Source organism: Fistularia commersonii, chromosome 13 (genome assembly GCF_037954325.1).
Source record: "Fistularia commersonii isolate RoL2024-O1a breed Wild chromosome 13, RoL_Fcom_v1.0, whole genome shotgun sequence".
NCBI lineage: Eukaryota > Metazoa > Chordata > Actinopteri > Syngnathiformes > Fistulariidae > Fistularia > Fistularia commersonii.
The window spans coordinates 17,269,842-17,275,841 of NC_141296.1; positions in this window are offsets into that span (position 1 = coordinate 17,269,842).

A 6,000-nucleotide genomic window follows, 5' to 3' on the forward strand; every position below is an offset into this window, starting at 1 on the left:
TTATGTAGATGTTTTGCCCTTGATAAGAAATTATATGACAGAATTTAAACCTGCATTGTCCAAGTTATGCTCACTGCATTAAAAACAGCTTGTAAAGTAAAACTGAAATCAATGCCTCTCAGTACATATTAAAAGTTAATAACTTCAACAGGACACATTTGAAGGAAAACTGTGCATGTGCAAAAAACACTACACACACACACAATAGTACACTGCTCAAAAAATCTTCTTTCGGCTTTTCCCGTTAGGGGTCGCCACAGCGAGTCAACTTTCTCCATCTAACCCTATTCTCTGTATCTTCCTCTCTCACACCAACTACCTTCATATCCTCTCTCACTACATCCATAAATCTTCTCTTTGGTCTTCCTCGAGACCTCTTGCCTGGCAGCTCCAATTCCAGCATCCGTCTACCAATATATTCACTATCTCTTCTCTGTACATGACCGAACCATCTCAGTCTGGCTTCTCTGACCTTCTCTCCAAAACATCGAACATGTGCCGTCCCTCTGATAGACTCATTCCTGATCCTCTCCATCCTGGTCACTCCCAAAGAGAACCTCAACATCTTCATCTCTACAACCTCTAGTTCTGCCTGCTGTCTTTTGGTCATTGTAACAGTTTCTAGTCCAAACATCATTGCTGGTCTCACCACTGTCTTGTACACCTTTCCTTTTATTCTGGCCGATAGTCTTCTATCACATAGTACCCCTGACACTTTTCTCCACCCATTCCAACCTGCTTGGACCCGTCTCTTCACCTCTTTTCCGCACTCTCCGTTGCTCTGGACTGTTGACCCTAAGTACCTGAAATCCTCCAGCTTCTTGATCTCCACTCCCTGTAGCCTCACCGCTCCACCCGAGTTCCTCTCGTTCACACACATATAGTCTGTCTTGCCGCGACTAACTGTCATTCCTCTCCTTTCAAGAGCATACCTCCACCTCTCTAGATTTTCCTCTACCTGTTGTCTGCTCTCACTACAGATCACAATGTCATCCGCAAACATCATGGTCCATGGGGATTCCTGTCTAACCTCATCTGTCAGCCTATCCATCACCATTGCAAACAAGAAGGGGCTCAGAGCTGATCCCTGATGGAGTCCCACCTCCACCTTGAACTTCTCTGTTACCCCTACAGCACACCGTACCAGTGTCTCACAGCTAGCATACATGTCCTGCACCAGTCTAACATACTTCTCTGCCACTCCAGACTTCCTCATACAATACCAGAGCTCCTCTCTTGGCACCCTGTCATATGCTTTTTCTAGGTCTACAAAAACGCAATGTAACTCCCTCTGGCCTTCTCTGTACTTTTCTATTAGCATTCTCAACGCAAATACTGCATCTGTAGTACTCTTCCTAGGCATGAAGCCATACTGCTGTTCACAAATGCTGACTTCTGCTCTCAGTCTAGTTTCCACTACTCTTTCCCATAACTTCATTGTATGGCTCATCAACTTTATCCCTCTGTAGTTGCCACAATTCTGCACATCCCCTTTATTCTTAAAAATAGGCACCATCACACTTTGTCTCCATTCTTCAGGCATCTTCTCACTCTCTAAGATCCTGTTGAATAATCTAGTCAGAAAATCTACCGCTGCCTCTCCCCGAGACACTTCCACAGCTCCACAGGTCCAACTGCCTTTCCACTCTTCATCCTCTTCAATGCCTTCCTCACTTCACTTTTACTAATTTTTGCAACTTTGTGGTCTACAATAGTCACCTCTTCTACCCTTGCCTCTCTTTCATTTTCCACATTCATCAGCTCTTCAAAGTACTCTTTCCATCTTCCCGTCACTCTTCTAGCATCTGCCAATACATTTCCCTCTCTGTCCTTAATCACCCGGACCTGTTGTACATCCTTTCCATCTTTATCTCTCTGTTTCGCCAACCTGTATAGATCATTCTCACCCTCCTTACTATCCAACCGAGCATACAAGTCATCGTACGCCCTTTGTTCTGCCTTTGCTACCTCTATCTTTACCATTCGCAGCGTCTCCCTGAACTCCCGTCCGTTCTCTTCAGTCCTCTCAGTATCCCACTTCTTCTTTGCTAACCTCTTTCTCTGTATACACTCCTGCACCTCCTCATTCCACCACCAAGTCTCCTTCTCTACTTTCCTTCCAGATGACACACCAAGTCCTCTTCTACCTGTCTCCCTGATAACACTAGCTGTTGTTGTCCAATCATCTGGAAGCTCACCCTGACCACCCAGACCCTTTTTCAACTCCTCCCTGAAAACCATGCAACACTCCTCCCTTTTCAGCTTCCACCACTTTGTCCTCTGCTCTGCCTTTGTCCTCTTCATCTTCCTTGTCACCAGAGTCATCCTACAAACCACCATCCTATGCTGTCTGGCTACACTCTCACCTCCAACTACTTTGCAGTCACTGATCTCTTTCAGGTTACCTCGTCTATACAAGATGTAGTCTACCTGCGTGCTCCTACCTCCGCTCTTATAAGTTACCTGTTAGAGAGTGATCCTAATTCATGCTGGTCTAAGTTGAAGCCTGTAAAGAGGAGACCGAGGTTATCACAAGAAATAACACAGACAAGTGACTATTCTTTTGAGCTCTGCAGAAGGGGAGACGCTCTTTGGAGGCAAGATCCAGAGAATCCCACCGAGTTCCTCCTTGCTCGGCCTTTTATTGTGTGAATGTGTATTGGTGTTGTTGACAAGATCATATACAGGGAGAGGGTAATTCCGGTTTACATTCAGGGGGGTAAGTTCCTTATCAGGGGGTAGGTTGCCATTTGCTTTGCAGTCATTTGGCAGACGCTTTCATCCGACGCGACATACAGTGGAGGTGCCGGGGATTGAACCCAGGACCTCATGCATGCGCTCTACCACTGAGCTGCAACACCTTTATGCTTACTTGAATATACAATCATGGGGGTAGGTTCCTGTTTGAGGACAAAGGCCATTTGTGCTCACACGTCTGGCTGTCTTCATGTGAGTAGTCGAAATAACATAGCTATGAATATAGAGAGAAAACTCTAACAATTCCCTCCTGTTTATGAGACTACGAACAATGTTAAGCACTTCAGCATCATCACACCATGTTAGACAAAGTTTAGAGATAACACTTCATACAACATCATCGTCGTCTTTCACAGTTGAATTATTACAGTTATGTTTTTCTAACTCACTCATAGGCAGTTGCTCATATGTTTGTCCAGTGTAGTGAGTTCTTGGTTGGGTCTGCACTGCTATCATCGCCATCTGGACAAAGGCTACGGAAGCCATTTTAGCAATCATGCTTCTCAAACACGGAATAATGCACATAGTGAACAAACAAAACAGGATAACAATCACAATTACAGGTGTAAGGCATTTTAAAATCATTTGCCACCAAGTTCCGTTTACAATCCATCCAAGAGAACTGTGGAAATTGTGTTTAAGTATCACTGTCCTCTTTACCCTCCAGCTGTTTCTTCACCATTTTGAGATAGGCCCTTCTTTCTCGTCAGACTTGTCATTGTTTGTCTCTGCCTTCTCCTGCTGGGTTGGGTTCTCTTGTTTTGTCGGCTCATCCTGGATCCCTCCAACCTAAACGGCTAGGGATCTGGTGGTTTCTTCACTGACACAGCTGATGCCTTGAGACGAGTAAGACTATCCTTCTTACTCCCCTTTGTAGTCAGCCTTCCCCACTAGCCAGTGTCGGTGGGATCAACAGGGAGTACCTTACAGTGGGATTGATGAGTCCAAGTGGATCGTTCCGCAATTTTCACTGCGGTTGGTGTGGTTAGAAGTACTTGGAAGGGTCCTTCCCGGCGTGCTGAACTCCATCAGCTTCTCTTTATGATGTTCACGAAGATCCAATCACCAACTCGGGGCATAGCCACTAACAACATTGAGCATCACACCTTCAATTTCCAGTTTCAGACTCATAAGTCTATCTGACATTCTTTTCACCTTCAAAGACGTTCCTAACAAACTCCTCCTTCAAGATAACTCCTACTCCATTTCTCTTCTTGTCAGTACCATAATAGTACAACTTATAGCCTGCTCCTAAGCTTCTAGCCTTACTACCTTTCCACCTGGTCTCCTGGACACACAGTATATCCACCTTCCTTCTCTGCATCATGTCGACCAACTCTCTACCTTTTCCTGTCATAGTCCCAATATTCAAAGTCCCTACTCTCAGTCCCAGGCTCTTTCCTTTCCTTCTCTCTCTCTGCTTCCGAACACGCACTCCTCCTCTTCTTCTTGTTCTTCGACCAACAGTAGCCCAATTTCCATTAGTACCCTGTAGGTCATCAGTACCAATGGCAGTTGTTGTTAACCCGGTCCGCGACCGATCCGGTATGGTATAGTTTTGGTTGACTCGCATGTTTGGTTTTGGCAAAAGTTTTATGCCGGATGCCCTTCCTGACGCAACCCTTTGCATTTATCCGGGCTTGGGACCGGCACAGGGAGACACTGCTCCGTGCCCCCCCAAGGCAGGCTTGGAGAGGCACGGGCCAGTGCCGCCCTGAGGCTGCATTATGCAGATGCATGTGCTATTCAATATATTTCAGAATCAGAAACAAGCTTGAAAGAATCCATAACTTATTTACAGTTTGTATCATAAATGCTTCAACTTGGTGTGATAAGCGCTTTTTGACCAGACGCCCATAACTTTTAAACCAGTGTCTGGATTTGACTGATTTTGACAAATAAGTTGCAAAATAACATCCTTTTCAACATATTTCAGCACCAGAAAAAAGCTTGATAGATTTCATAACTTATTTACAGTATGTAACATAAATGCTTCAACTTGGTGATATAAGCACTTTTTGACCAGATGCCTCTAACTTTTAAACCAGTGGCTATATTTGAGTGACTTTGACATATATTATGCAGATTCATGTCCTATTCAACATATTTCAGCAGCAGAAACGAGCTTGAAAGAGTCCATAAGTTATTCACAGTATGTATTATTAAATGCTTCAACTTGGTGAGATAAGCACTTTTTGACCAGATGCCTATAACTTTTAAACCAGTGGCTGGATTTGACAGATTTTGACACAAAAGATGCAAAATAACGTCCTTTTCAAATATTTCAGCACCAGACACAAGCTTGAAAGCTTGAAAGACTGAAGTTATTTACAGTTTGTATCATAAATAATTCAACTCGGTGAGATAAACACTTTTTGACCAGATGGCTATAACTTTTAAACCAGTGGCTATATTTGAGTGATTTTGACATATGTGATGCAGATTAATGTCCTATTTAACATATTTGAGCAGCAGAAACAAGCTTGAAAGAATCCAAGTTATTTACAGTTGTATTGTGGCGGACACAAAGGGGTGTGGTCTCTCACCCCACGGGACTAGGGGTTGAGGGGCGTGGTTAAGCCGGGTATATATAGACGGTCCCGGATGTTCAAGTTTCAGTGTTATGTGTTGGTGTTTCAATAAGCGTTAAAATTCCTGCAACGCCTCCGCCATCATTTATCGCTCCGTTCATCGCTCGAAACACCACATTGGTGACCCCGAACTGGACATGTCGGACTCGGATGAAGCGTATGATGCTGTATCATCTACGGCGCCCCATCCTGTTCAGTCGGACCTGGCTGTCATGGCCGTCCGGCTGCCGGAGTTTTGGCGGAGCGCCCCGGCCGCTTGGTTCCAGCATGCGGAGGTGATTTTTGAACTGCGGGGAATTTCGTCAGAGAATGCCAGATATTTTTTGGTTGTCGCGGCGCTGGACCCGCAGACCACGAATCCGGCCATGAAGCTGTTGCGCGACCCTCCGCGGCGTGGCAGTATGCTGCGTTGAAGGTGTTCCTGCTCCGGAGGTACGGCCTGTCCGCTCCGTAGCGGATTATTTTCCATGCCCGGCCTAGGAGACGGGTCTGCCGTGGATCTTATGGAGGACATGTTGTCGCTGCTGGGATCCGACGACGGCGGGTTCCTTTTTCTACATGTTTTTCTGCGTCAACTGCCGGCTCCTGTGCGCGCGATCCTGGCGAACTCCCGATGTTTAGCCGCCGGCGACTACCGCGGCTTGGCGGAGGA